This window comes from Lissotriton vulgaris, chromosome 6 (genome assembly GCF_964263255.1).
Source record: "Lissotriton vulgaris chromosome 6, aLisVul1.2, whole genome shotgun sequence".
Taxonomy (NCBI): Eukaryota; Metazoa; Chordata; class Amphibia; order Caudata; family Salamandridae; genus Lissotriton; species Lissotriton vulgaris.
This window is the reverse complement of record NC_141694.1, coordinates 1,006,037,404-1,006,052,408: the sequence shown is the minus strand read 5'-3', so window position 1 is coordinate 1,006,052,408 and position 15,005 is coordinate 1,006,037,404. Positions and strand designations below refer to the sequence as shown.

Here is a 15,005-nt window from a genome sequence, read left to right as displayed (position 1 = left end):
CTCACAGCTCTCTGCAGTGGTGGAACCCACAAAACCTTTCCAAGGGGCGACTGTTCCAAGAGCCGGTTCCACAACTACTACTAACAGCGGACGCATCACTGACAGGCTGGGGAGCCCACCTCCTTCACTACACAGTACAAGGGCTCTGGACAACCAAGCAAAAGAAACTGCATATCAACCAACTAGAGCTGTTAGCGATATTCCTAGCCCTGAAAGCATTCCAGAAATACTTGTACAGCAAGGCTGTGTTGGTCCGGACGGACAACTTGACCGCAATGTACTATATCCAGAAACAGGGAGGAACACACTCTCGACAGCTGTCCCACTTGGCACAGAGCATATGGAAGTGGGCAATTCCAATAGACATCTTTCACCTAGCAGAACACCTTCCAGGGAAAGACAATCAGATAGCAGACCTGCTCAGCAGGCACAGCCAACAACTACATGAATGGGAGATTCACCCCCAAGTTCTCCAGCCATTCTTCAAAGAGTGGGGTCACCCAGAAATAGACCTGTTTGCCACAATAAAAAACTCGAAATGCCAGTACTTTGCCGCCAGCTTCCCACATCCACTATCACAGAGCAATGCGATATGGATGAACTGGTCAGGCAGATTTGCGTACGCTTTTCCCCCAGCAGCGCTGATTCCGCTGGTGGCACGCAAACTGCGGCAACAGTCACTCACGCTAATCCTAGTTGCTCCCACGTGGGCGAGACAACCATGGTACAGAACGTTCCTGGAGCTTTCAGTATTTCCTCATCAAAGGCTGTGCCTTGTACCCCATCTTCTAACTCAGAACTATGGAGAAATCAGGCACCCAGATCCCAATCAGATGAACCTAGTGATCTGGCTCCTGAAGTCTTAGAGTTCGGATACCTTAACTTGCCTCCTGATTGCATGAACATTATCAAGGAGGCAAGACGGCCAACTACTAGAGCATGCTATGCAGCTAAATGGAAAAGATTAGTTATTTACTGCAACAATAACCAAATCAACCCATTAGATGCTTCCATACAAAACATTATATGTTACCTGCTGCATCTTCAAAGATGCAACCTAGCATACTCTTCAATAAGGCTACACCTAGCTGCTATAGCAGCATACCTTCAAAACAGGCAACACCTTTTACTGTTTAGAGTACCAGCAATCAAGGCTTTTATGGAGGGTCTTAAAAGGGTGATCCCTCCAAGACACCCTCCTTCCCCAGTCTGGAATTTAAATATAGTACTTACCAGACTTATGGGACCTCCTTTCGAACCTCTACACTCATGCGAACTGCAATTCTTAACGTGGAAGGTGGATTTCTTGATTGCCAATACCTCACTCAGTCGAGTTAGCGAATTACAAGCACTAACAATTCAAGAACCTTTCATGCAAGTACATGCTAACAGGGTAGTTCTTAGAACAAACCCCAAGTTTATGCCAAAAGTCGTATCAAATTTCCATATTAATCAATAGAACTGCCAGTGTTCTTTCAAAATCCACAGTCAGTAGCCGAAAGAGCCCTACACACACTAGATGTAAAGAGAGCTCTGCTTTACTATGTGGACAGAACTAAATCATTTAGAAAGACAAAGCAATTATTTGTTGCTTTTTCACCACAACATAAAGGGAATCCAATATCAAAGTCAGGAATAGCCAGATGGATAGTTAAATGCATTCAAATATGCTATCAAAAAGCCAATCGCACTTTAACCGTCCCCCCAAGAGCACACTCTACAAGAAAAATGGGGGCATGGCTTTCCTAGGGAATATTCCTCTTGAAGACATAAGTAGGGCAGACACATGGACTACCATACACACTTTCACAAAACACTACTGTGTAGACGTGCAAGCAAAGCAGCAAGCTGCTGTAGGCCAAGCTGTCCTAAAAACTCTTTTTCAAACTGCTGCCGCTGGCACAGGTAACCACCGCTAGAGGAGATACTGCTATACAGTCTATGCACAGATATGAATTCAGCAGCCCACATGCCTCGAACGGAATATGCTACTTACCAGTATGCATCTGATCTTGGCATGTAGGGCTGCTGACATTCATATCGCCCACCCTCCTCCCCGGTGCCTGTCGCAGCTGCAGCATTATCTTTTGCATGATCATCTCTTACTTTACTATCTCCATCTCTGCCACAATGACGAAAAACTATCTGAGGATGGAGAGGATGCCCATGCGCACTGTAGTCCAGGGGAGGAGTCACCAATCTTGTGTTACTTCGAAGACTCTTCCAGGACAACAAAGTGCAATCATCCGGACCGAACACTAGGCGGCGATCTATGCACAGATATGAATGTCAGCAGCCCTAAATGCCAAGAACAGATGCATACTGGTAAGTAGCATATTCCTTATGGTTGTAAGGGTGAGGGCATACCAATAGGGAGAGAAAGATGCCTCTCTGTGTTTTCTATAGCTGTAGCAACTACCCCTATGGTCTTTTGCAACATTTTATCTATGGCGGTCAAACTCGGAAGAGGGTAGTTGTAGCCACTTTTTGCCTAGTGCTGGGACAGGACTGCGCAGGAATATTTTTACCTATGTTCCTCAATACGGAGGTCAATCAACGAGTTAATCAATTTGACTAGAAAATCCCCACAATAGTTAAAAGTGTGATTGATACCACAAACGATGCATCACTGTGCGCCGAAATGCAATAGACCAAGCCGCAGAGAATCGCTTTAACAGTACATTACCACAAGTTCAAAACTTCCAACAGTCAAAGTCCTTGCATCTGGGAAAGAGTGTAGTCAAAAATTGCTTGTCGTTTCATCAATCCTTAGTAAAACAGCTCTTCTTAAAATGATTTCTAATGAGTTGCTTATTTCTGAGGTAGGATCCTGCCCAAGTTTTGCATAGATATTTGTGTCCTTCATGTGGACATGGACTTTGTGCTCATAGAATTCGCGATCCATCATCACTAAGCCTCCACCTTTATCATCTTTTTGAAAAACGATTGAAGACTTGTTCGCTAAGGTGCGTAAAGTACTGTACTCCGCTCTGATTTTTTCTGATTTTATCAGCTTTAGAACAGTTGATTTTTTCCAAATCTTTCTTTACAAGAGTCTCAAAAATATCTAAGGTTTTATGTGACACTGGAGCTACAAACGTACTTTTGGGTTTACATTTGAACTCTCCACTCGAGGGCGCTATGTTGGTGAAAAAGTTTTTTAATCTCAGTATAGGCATGAATTTTAAAAAAGCTATTTCATTTTCTAGCTTATTGCCTGTGTATGTTCAAAAAAATTTCTTCAGTTTTGGTTTATTGTACAGACGAGATGTTCATTATGAGATTTTTTTCTGACTCCTTAGGCCGGTTTTCAATTTTAGTTTTTCTTTTTCCTCTCCGGATTTTCTTTGTTGTTTTTCTTGAGTATCCGGCGGTTCTCCAGGGTCTCGGACTGGGTCCAAAAAAAGAAACCGATCCAGAACTTCCATGTGCAACTTCTTCAACTTCTGTGTGTTGAATCTACTCTACACTGTGCTGCTGCCATGCTCACATGGGCTCTTCTGTTGTCAATATCTTGCTCTGTGGCCATACCTTCTTCTGATGATCCCAAATTGGTTCTTCTAGTAAATCTTTTTTGGCCGTATACCTCCGCCCACGTATATGCTTCATGCAGCTTGTATTCTATTGTGTCACGCTTGAATTTCCTCAGCTTCATCTCTTGTAGCTCTTTCCCATATCGGTCTAGTTTGACATTTAGGTCTTCTAGGAATTGCTGCCAAGCGGTTTCATCCATTGTTGCTGACATGTCTCTTTTGATGTTGTGAATTTCTTCCTCTAAGTCTTTTAATAGTTTTAGACAGTTCTTCAATCAGAAGTAGAATCAAATCTAGCGAACATTTATTTAGGATCGCATACCACTTTTCCATGAAGCTATGATTAGGTAAAATCTAAATAACATGGGTTTTATTGCCAGTCTAAGACCTTGAGGAATCCTTTTCACTTCATGGTATTGAATTAACGTAGCCGCATGTAAACGTTGATTTAATTCTATTCAGGTCAAAAAATCCAGTTGTTTGAGTTGTTGAGAAATGGTTCCACTTTGTGCATCAAATGCCTTTTGTTTCTTGAATTAAATTGTAAATTAAATCTGCTTCTTCTGAAGTGTAAGCTTTGGTGTTTGCTCTGTTATCTGTAATATTAGCGATAGCGTTGAACGACATGCTTAATGTGGGTGCAAAAAACCCTATAGTAAGCTGACATTCACTGCACATTTTTGTGAATGTCAGCTTACACCCATCTTGTGGATTCACACATTTCAATCGTGTGTATTACTGCACATTTGTGTAAATGTACACCTCAGCCATTTTTGTATATATTATGTAGATTGTAACTGTGCCAATTGATCAGCATTGATGGGTGAATATTAGTGTAGATTCCACTTTTACTCGTTCCAAAATGGCGCTTATAGTTGTGGTGTTAGCCCCTGTTCATTCACACTAGAGGCACCCCGATACCAGTTTCCATCGGCGTAGCATTATCTTGCTTCATGATGTGCAAGTTCATAGACTATGGATTCTACACTAGACAGCATAGTGCACATCACTCGGTTGAGTTCATTGTTAGAAATAGTCTGTTCACAACACAGACGTGTAGCACACTCTAAGATGGCGCAGATGCAACGGCGGACGCAGTGGTGTTTTCTCGTGGGAAAAAGCGAGCATAAATAAATCACTTGGGATCACTTGTATGCACGTCACTTGCCGGTATTGCGGCTGCGGGAACAGACGAGAGTAAACTTTGTAGAATTCACTGGGCACCTTGTTTTTGATGTGTCCTGTTCTGAGAGTGCAGGCGGTAGTTTTTGATTAGCATCACATTCGGATCGTAAGTAACAGAGTGTTGTTTTGTGACACAGAATGCAGCGGTGTCAACAGGTATTTCAGATCTGCCAAGGGAGAAGTGGTATTCTGGTAAGAAAACTTTGAATTAATGGCGTGGTGATATTGACTACGAGTGGTGCGGCGTTCTCACGAGTACTTTGTATTTTGTTTTCATGTGCAGCTATCATGATTAACAGGAGTGCATCTTTGAAAACCTCCGCGGAGGTCCGTCATTGAGGTAGGAATGGGTAAAACTGACGGTCTACATTTTGAGATAGTCTGTGAATTAGAATATAGATTTAAGCTTGGTTTTATTTCATAGGATCATCTACTTTCCAGGAGAGTGGTTATCCCTTTAAGATTTGCAGTAAGTGAGTGATTTTTTAGAATGAAGGACTGGTCAGTTGGATGAGGGGTACACTGGATTTGTTGGACACGAATGAAAAATTGTCTAGCAGACGCGACAAAGAATTTTCAATTCTATTAAGGACACGGAGGCGAGGATTATGCTTCTCTTCACTTTACTGACACTTTACAGCAGCCAATAAAAACTTTAAACTGGCATGACCCCGGAAGGACAACCCCCCTCCAACAGTCTGCACCAATCACTATCAAGTCCAACATATAATTGTCCATGTTTAACCATACGACCTCCTCTTTCTTTGCGATTACACCATCAGTCCAACAAGACCGGAGGCCAACGTGGCAACTATCGCATCCATCGTCGAGGAAGTCACCTCCTGCACAACTGCACACAGTCCCAGATCATAGGCTGTTCATCTCAAGTCTGCTTTTGCTGATCACCTGAAACAAGAATATATGTCGTAATGGCCATTCCCAAACTTGGAAATACAAACAAGCCATAACAATCATTCGGGTGGGTACAATACTTTACATAATCGTACAATAATGCACGAAAATACAGTTCTGCAAGCCCGGGTGGGATAATCCTCGCCTCCGTGTCCTTAATAGAATTGAAAATTCTTTGTCGCGTCTGCTAGACAATTTTTCATTCTATGTCAATCCACGGAGGCTCAGATTATGCTAGTTTAAAGTTTCTCCACCACCACCGAGGCCACATCCACAATAGGCTTATGATAAAACGTCTTAAAGGTGGATTTAGATGACCAATCTGCCACAGTCATGATATCCTGAAGCCGAGAACCGGCACCAAAAGATTTTGAGGCCATAGCCCCCCTCACAGAATGAGCCCCAAATTTAGAGGTATCAATACCGGCCAGGTTCAACAACCAGGTAACCCACCTGGCCAGAGTCGCACTGGCGACTGGGCGGAAAGGTCTCTGCAATGAAATCAACAATTGACCAAAATCAGTTCTAAATTCTCTAGTACAATCCTCATATACTTTCAGACATTTAACTACACATAATTTACTGTGATGAGGAAATGCAGGATAAGCAATGCATTTTGTATGTGTTTTTGTATGCTTAGAGATTGTAAAAGAAACTTCTGTGGGAGTGAATACTCTACCTGACAAATCCAAGGCCCGAATATCCGACACTCGCCTGCATGAGATCAAACCGAGCAAAATCTTAAGCTTTGCTGAGAGCTGTTTGCGAGACAGACCCTCATTAGCCGGCCAAGCCGCCAAAAAACGCAAGACCACTGAAACGTCCCAAAGCTCAGTGTACTTGGGTTGAGGGGGATTCACTAAACGGATCCCCCTGACTACCTTACACACCAGGGGGTGTTCCCCAACAGGTTTGCCCTCAACATGCGGATGTCCCGCCGAAATAGCTGACCGGAAGTTATTCACCGATCTATAAGCCATTCCTGACCGCGCCAATTCAGATAAGAAATTATTCACTATCACAGTGATATCGGATCCCATCGGATCTCCCTGCCATTCGTTACACCAACCAACCCATCGTCTCCAAGCTGACTTATAACGCTTGTGGGTGGAAGATGCCCATGCCTGTGATAAGAAAAAGAGTGTCCTGTGAAATTCCCGGCACTTGCCAACGGCGCCGGAAAGTCTCCACGCCATGAGGGACAACTGATCCTGAAGGACCAACGGGTGGCGAAGACCCACCGGGTCCGTAAGAAGGTCCGGAAACTGAGATCCGCACCGGCGATGCACATGACTGAATAAAGGTGTCCGAGCTGATCGCCAAGGGATCCGGACGCCAGCTGTAAAACTGGGGCAACTGTCTGTTGAGCCGTGAGGCAAACAGATCCATCACACACGGACCCCATTTGTGGTTCAATGCCCTGAAGATCCTGGGATGCAACCTTCAATCGCTGGCATCTCTCAAATACCGAGAGTTCCAATCCGCCGTCACGTTGGCGGACCCCGGTATATACTCAGTCGTCACCGAAATTTGATGGGCCAGGCAATTATGCCAAAAATCCTTGGCTATCTCCGCCAGGAGACGTGACCTGGTGCCTCCTAGGCGATTTATATATCGCACCGCGGACACATTGTCCATGCGTAGGAGAATGCAGCATGAAACCTTCTGAGGAGACAGAGTGCGAATCGCAAAGGAACCCGCCAGGAGTTCCAGGCAATTGATGTGGAGACTCAGCTCTTCGCGGGACCAACGACCTCCCGTCTCCACCGAGCCGCAACGGGCTCCCCAGCCCCGGCGGCTGGCATCCGACTCTATCACCACGTCCAGGGTGGCCGCGAAAATGGCTCTGCCATTCCACGCATCCATATGCTCTAACCACCAGTTCATCTCCGTACGAGCCTCTGCCGAAAGGAAAACTTGTTGGACATAAGTCAGACCCTTGCGCAAGTGCAACGCTTTTAACCGCTGCAGGGCCCTGTAATGTAACGGGCCTGGAAAAATCGCCTGGATCGAAGAAGCTAGAAGCCCTACCAGGCGCGCCAAAGTCCTCAAGGAGATTGTCGGAGAGGCAAGCGCTCTCCTCAACTCCTTCCTGATCGCCACTCTCTTCTTGAGGGGCAAGAGCAACTGAGATTTCACCGAGTCAACCTGGAACCCCAGGAACTCCATCACTTGAGAAGGTCTCAAGATGGACTTCTGTAAATTCAGAAGGAAGCCCAAGTCCTGAAGGAGTTGGATCGTCCATGACAGATGGAGTGACACCATCTCCGGCGACTGTCCTAAAATCAGTATGTCGTCGAGGTAAATAATGAGGCGAACGCCCCTTTCCCTCAACCTCTGCACGATGGGTTTCATCAACTTGGTGAAACACCATGGGGCGGATGACAGTCCAAAGGGCATGGCGGAAAACTCAAACCACCGGTTGCGCCACTGAAACTGTAGGAACCGCCGGTGTGGGGGATAAATGGACACTGCCAGGTAGGTGTCTTTTAAGTCCAGGCGTACCATCCAATCCTGTTCCAAGAGGATGTCGCGCAGGAGGTGTATACCTTCCATTTTGAAGTGTCGATACACAACCCAGCCATTGAACTCTGAGGTTCAACACCAGACGATACCCTTGGTCCTTTTTGGGGACCACAAAGACAGTGCTTATGAAGCCTAGATCGTGTGGGGTGGATTCCACAATCGCTCCCTTCTAGAGCAAGGAGCATATCTCTGCGTCGATGAAACTCTGCTCTGTTTGGGAGAAATGAAGGGGATTCGGCCTCTGCCGCTGTACTGGGGAGGTATAGAACTCTATGTGAAATCCCTGTACTGTCTGTAACACCCAAGGGTCGTTCGTGAGCATTCGCCACCTGTGGAGAAAAAGAGACAGTCTGCCTCCCACCATATGTTCTGACGGACATAGAAGTCGCACCTGAATAGGAGTTGTCTCCTGAATTATTCTGCTGTCCACGATAGGTTCCTCTCTGTCCTTTGCCTCGACCTCCTCTATCGTGGGAGGGGTAGAAATTGGAGCATCGGTTGCCTCTGCCTCTCTGATCTGCTCCACGCGAGGTCTGTGCATAACCTCGGCCAGAACCCTCGACCTCGTGGGTGTCCGGCCCTATCAAAAACACCAGTGTGGAACACTCTCTTGATGTTTGATTGCGCCTTGTCCAGCGCGGAGAAGGTGACAACGTACTTGCCCATTTCCTTGACAAATTTGTCCCCAAAAAGCATACCATTAGCCAGGGAGCCTGGTTCGGAAGGGGCCATTTCCGCCAGTTGGGAATCGATTCTCATAAGAAAAGAGCGTCTCCGCTCCGTAGACAGGGCCACATTCCCATTCCCCAAGAAGCACATGGCACGTTGTGCCCATTCTAGGACCTCCGATACATCCAGTGGTACATTTTTATCCTTTGCCTTAACTGCTGCCTCTAGAATCTTCCTGAGGGGTCCAGGGACAGCCAACATTTTGTCCTGACAACCCCGCCATGCTCTATCCAGCCCCTTTTTAGGATCCTTCGCAAACTTCCTCATAAACGCCGCCATTGTGGGATCCAAGTCCGGCGTATCCGCTAGCTTTCCTGTCAAGGATGGTCTAGGGCATTCAGATCGCAGTGTGGCTCTCACTCCACTGTTAAAACCTTGTCGCGGGTTGTTACCCACATAATGCGACACTTCCGGACACAGCACCCATTCTGTGGACCTAGGGTGCACAATACTATTAGGATCAAAAAGAAGGTTCTTTGGCACCTGACTATCATCTGCTTTGTAAGCGGTGTGTTTCACCTTCTTAGATTTCTTTCTGGAAGCCACCGATTCCACCTCTGAATCCGAGGTGTCAGGTGGGGTCGGGGAAGAATCCCCAGACGTATCGTTCGCCATTGAGCCATAATCCTTCATGACATTCCTGGCCATCTGTGCCAACACCTGGGCCGAGGAGTGAGTAGAGGTATCACCCTTGCGGGCTGACTTAAACTTTCTCTTGCCATATTTCTGAAGGGGTTTAGTAAAAGGCTTGAGAGCCTTGATCAGTGCTTTATTAAGTGACCCTTGGACATGGGTATCCAGGGCCTCCACCAAATTTTCCTCCAATTGTTCCTCTTGTGGCTCATACTCTTCATATTCGTTGTATTCTACCCATTGGTTGTCCTCCTTGGCGTAGTACGCCATAGCTCTAAAGCAGGGAGGTGTGGAGGAACTTCTACAGGGGGGGAGCAGCCCAGGGGTGCCTCTAACACACACACACACACTGTAGCTCCTAATGTCCAACACTCTATGAGGCCAAATTCAAGGTGGAAGGAGACCCCTTTATGCATACACAATCTCCCCTAGAGCCTGGCTCTGATCCGGACACGCTCCGGTAAGCGTTCAATGAGCCCAGGATTTATGCAGTCCAAAGACGAGCGATGTGCGAGGAGCCGGTAATGCAAAAGTGAAAGTCGGCTCCTCACGCAAGCGCATCGCGTGTGGGGGCCGAACTCGACTGCCTCCTGAGCGCGAGAGACTCGCGTCTGTCTCCTCCTGCTCCACCACCCCCCTACCGTTCAGTCCCGCGCTCTTACGACTCGCGCCACCAAAAGGATAGACAAAATAAATGCGTGGGGCATAAACAATACAACGGGAACAGTTACATCAAAGAAATGCGAGGGCATAAATAATACAACAGGAACAATAAGTTCTAAGACACGCTCACGCGCCGTTAACAACCACCGCCCTTATAACTATTAACCACAACAAAGTAGTAACGTAAAGGGCACTTAACTCGCTGCTGCAGCAGCAAAGAAAGAGGAGGTCGTATGGTTAAACATGGACAATTATATGTTGGACTTGATAGTGATTGGTGCAGACTGTTGGAGGGGGTTGTCCTTCCGGGGTCATGCCAGTTTAAAGTTTTTATTGGCTGCTGTATTTGTCAGTAAAGTGAAGAGAAGCATAATCTGAGCCTCCGTGGACTGACATAGAATTGCAGTTTACATATGAAGGAGGGTGCTTGCATGCTACATTGACACTTTGCATAAATGCTGGGCTATTGGCATGAGCAGTCTTTTTAAACAAACGCTGTATATGGTTCTTGGTCACATGCTGTTATATGAGTTAAAATATTACGTTGGTTGTCATGGTTCCACCACTATGCCTCTAAAACACATATTTTGTTCATGTAAATTACAGATTCACCCCTGACGAAGGGACAGGAAGTCCCGAAATGCATTGGGCTGGGCTGAATTTTCCTCATGAGTTTGTCTGATTTATTAAGAATATAATACATGTTTGCATCAGATACTGATGTTGATGAATTGAAGTGATTGATTTTAAGTGAATTCAAAAAATATATTAAAAAAATAGAAATTTCATGCAATGAACAGTAAAATGTATGTTAAATACAACTTAAAAAACGTGTTTTGATTGAGTTGTTTTTGGTAAATATTGTATATATTGTTGTATTTAACCCCTGAGCTGTGCACGTTTGAGTCCAGGTTGTCTATTCAGGGACCTGGCCACTTTTTAGGTCTTGCCTAGCGACACAGCGAAGCTGCTCACTTGCGAGATCTGTTGTCGTCGACTTGAGCTTGGAAGGGGGACAGGAGATGTGCACTTTCCCAAACAGCATATGTGCACGCTCACGGCGTGTCTTATCAGCTTGGTCCCGAACAGCACATGGACACGCGCACGGCGTGTCTTTCAGCTTGCGCCCGGACAACCGATGTGCACGCTCGCCCGCTCACGGCGTCTCTTGTAGGTTGCGGCTGGACAGCCAATGTGCACGCTCATGGCCTTTTCTTTTTTTATCCTTCGCTTGGTGGAACCGGGAGGGTGCAGGGCCTCTTTGATGTTACCAGGTACTTGTTTACTGTTCCGCCGCGAGCGCCTAACCTGGGGCCCTTGCCCTGCCAGCAGCGCAATGGAAGTGAGCCGCGGCCTGCTTCTTCCGCTGCCTCCCTTCAAACTGAGCGCAGCGCCGCCTCACTGACACCGCGCTCAGTTTATTTATATATTTCTTAACTTTAGCATCTAGGGCCGGTCCTCGCCGAGGGGCCAGTGCGCACCGCCTAAGCGCCCACCAGCACAGGTGCTAGCAGCAGAGGAGCTGCACCAGGCAGCTGCGGGGATGTCCCACCGGGCTGGGGAGCTCACTCAGACCCCCCTGCAGAAGATCTGGATTCCGCACACCAGCAACCGGCTGACCCAGCACCGAAAGTGTAAGTGGGGGCTTCTGGGGCGTGGCAAGGGCGGGATGGCCCAGGCGCTGTCCACTGTGCCTGCATCTGGTGGCAGGGATAGACTGACTGCAAGCACAGTGTGTGTAGCTGTGTACGAGGACAGTGTGCTCCCGTTGGTGTGTGCAACTGTGCAGTGAGGACACTGTGCTCCGGTTAGTGTGTGCATGAGGGCAGTCAGTGGGTGCTCACACTGGTGAGCTCAAGCTAGGGTCACACAAACGGGTCTGTGAGGCTGTCCATCCATGCAGCAGTGCACTCAGAAGAGGTGTGTGTGTTTGTGTCATTGTTGGTACGGGTTTGTGAACTATTCGAGTGGATTCGGTGAACAGCCATGACAACGCGGGGATTAGCCCGCACTGCCATTACAAAGCGGGGATTACAACGAAAGTCGTTACAGCGACTTTCGCTGGAGGGCGCTGTTGGATAGGGAATAGTTTAATTTTCTATCCAACACCTTCCCTACTGTCAACGTGGGCTGGAGTTGGAATAGAAAATTAAACTATTCCACTATCCAGCGCCCTCCACTGAAAGTCGTTGTAACGACTTTCGTTGTAATCCCTGCGCTGTAATGGCACACGTGGTAATACCACGCCTTGTCATGACATACAACCGTGGATTCGGCTACGGCGTGCCTGGGTGACTGACTTTGGTAGCTCGTGAGTCTGGCAATGCAGTGTGTGTATATGGGTCTGTGGTAGGTCGGTGTGTCTGGAGGGGTCTGAGGTAGGTCAGTGTGTTTCAGTGAGTTTGTGGTACAGCAGTGTGTCCAGATGGGTCTGTGGTAGGTCAGTGTGTCTAGAGGGGTCTGTGATAGGTGGGTGAGTCTGTGGCATGCCGGTGCAAGTCTCTGGTAAGTCTGTGTGTCTGGATGTAGTTTGCGGTGCCCGGTTGTGAGTGAGTCCTCCTGGGCGTCTGTGTGTTTGAATTTGCCAGTTTGTGAGACCAGTTGTTGGGATCAGTTTGCCGGTGTGAGTGTCATGTGTGTGCAATGCCTGGCTGTGCGTGTGCTCACCTGCCTGTGAGTGTGTGTGTGGAGCAGCGTGTGAGAACCGAGCTGTGCCAAGCTGTAGGAGTGTGTGTGTGTATATGTGTGTGTACAACCATAAGTCTGTGTGTGTGCAAAATGTAGGTGTCAGCGTATGTGCAAGTATGAGTCAGTGTGTGTGAAGTTGTGAGTGCTTTCATGAGCGCGTCGGTGTGTGTGTATGTGCGAGCATAAGTCAGCTTGTGTGCAAGTATGGGTGTGTGCATGAGTGTGTCAGCATGTGCTTAAGTGGTTTGTATGAGTGTCGCCTGTGTGCAAGTTGTGTGTGTGTCCGTAAGTTGTTTATGTCCGTGTGCGTGTAAGCACGAGTCAGTGTGTGCTACATATCAGCGTGTGTTCAAGTTGTTTGTGGAAGTATGAGTGTGTACTTGAGTGTGTATACTTGAGTGTCAGTGTGTGTGCAAGCTATGGTGTGCGTGTTTTAAAAAAAAAAAATATTTAGTGCATTTTTATAAAGCGCAGACATTACCCAAAGGTGTCAGAGCGCTGTACAATAGAGCCAGTTACGTTGCAAGAGAACAGTGGAAACACAATACAACATTACAAACTAAAAATGAAGGTTACATAAACACAAAATCCAACAAAGCACGCTGGAGAGAGGAATGTACAGGAAAAAAAAAATACAAATTTACAATGAGGGAACTTCCAAGAGTGGCCTGAGCATGACAGTATTAGTTCTGAAAGTGTCTTTGAAAGAAGAGAGATTTGAGATCAGCTTTGAAGATCCGTGTAGAGGAGGTGGCACGGAGCAATGGGGGAAGTGAGTTCCAGATTCTCACCACATTGCCTGAGAAGGATTGTGCCATCGATCTTTCCCTTTTGAAGACGGGGGGCTGAAGCAGAAGCTTTTCCGCATTGCGCGAGGGTCGTAAGCCTCCGGACAATTTCAGTTTGTTTGCCAGGTAACGAGGGGAGGACATGTGCAAGGCTTTATGCGTGATGCAGGCAGTTTTGTAGCTAGATTTTGCCCCGATCGGAAGCCATCGAAGAGAGGACAGGATAGGAGTGATGTGGTCACTTCGTTTAGACCCTGTAATGAAGCGACTGCTGAATGGAGGATGGATTTGAGAGGGGAGAGGTGAGATTTAGGTAGGCCCGTCAGAAGGGAATTGCAATAATCCAGTCTTGAGAGAACCAGCGATTGTACCAAGGTTTTTAAGTCTTTCACCTGGCAAAACCGACGGATCCTCCAAAGAAGGCGCAACTGGTATTGTGCGTTTCCTGGCAATAGAGTTAATGTGGGAGATTAGGTTGAGTCTTTTGTCAAGTATGACACCTAGGGATTTCGCGCTGTCGACAATGATGGGTTTATTGTTGAGTAAGTTCAGCTGATCCATCCTCGATTGAATGGGAGGAGGTGAGAGAAAAGTAGAAAGGAGGAGTAATTCAGTTTTGGTGGGATTTATGATGAGTTGGTGAGCTAACAACCAGTTGTGAATGGAGTTGAGAGTAGAGTTGAGTAGTGAGAGATCGTGTGCGGAAGACACCTTGAGGTAGTTTTGAGTGTCATCCACATAAAGATGGTAATGGATCCCAGATTTGCTTAGGAGGTTTCCCAATGGTTCCAGATAGAGATTAAACAAGGTGGGTGCCAGGATAGAACCTTGAGGAACGCCTTGACCTACAGCCAATGGAGATGAAAGACTGTTCTCTATCTTAATCATTTGGGATATGTCCGAGAGGAAAGATGCAAACCATTTCAGCACTGTGCCATCCAATCCCATTCTCTGTTGAAGAGTGTTGAGGAGGGTGCTATGATTAACAGTGTCAAAGGCTGCATAGATGTCTAGAAGAATCAGAAGACACGATTCCCCAGAGGTGAGTATATGCAGTGCATCATCAATCACTTGCAGCAGGTCTGTTTCAGTGCTGCAATTTTGGATGAAGCCAGATTGGAAAAAGTCGAGGACATTATTGTCCATAATGTGTAGGGCAATTTGTTTCGCAACACATTTTTCAGTGATTTTTGAAAGAAAAGGGAGGTTGGTGATAGGGCAGAAGTTGTTGAGGCCGTTCGCATCAGCGGAGGGGTTACCTGACCTGATTTAAGGGCGACCGAGAGGGAGCCTTGACAAAGGAAGAGATTAACTAGCCTGGTCCAGTAAGAGAGAGTATGGGTGTAGA

At 46.8% G+C, this 15,005-nt stretch overlaps 1 protein-coding gene and 1 pseudogene across 1 annotated transcript in view; one reads left to right on the top strand and one right to left on the bottom strand.

Annotated features, from left to right (window-relative positions):
- URB2 (URB2 ribosome biogenesis homolog) overlaps positions 1-15,005 on the top strand; it is a 966,667-nt gene that overhangs the window by 806,454 nt on the left and 145,208 nt on the right. The window lies entirely within an intron of this gene.
- LOC147708337 (uncharacterized) lies at positions 7,774-9,500 on the bottom strand (annotated as a pseudogene).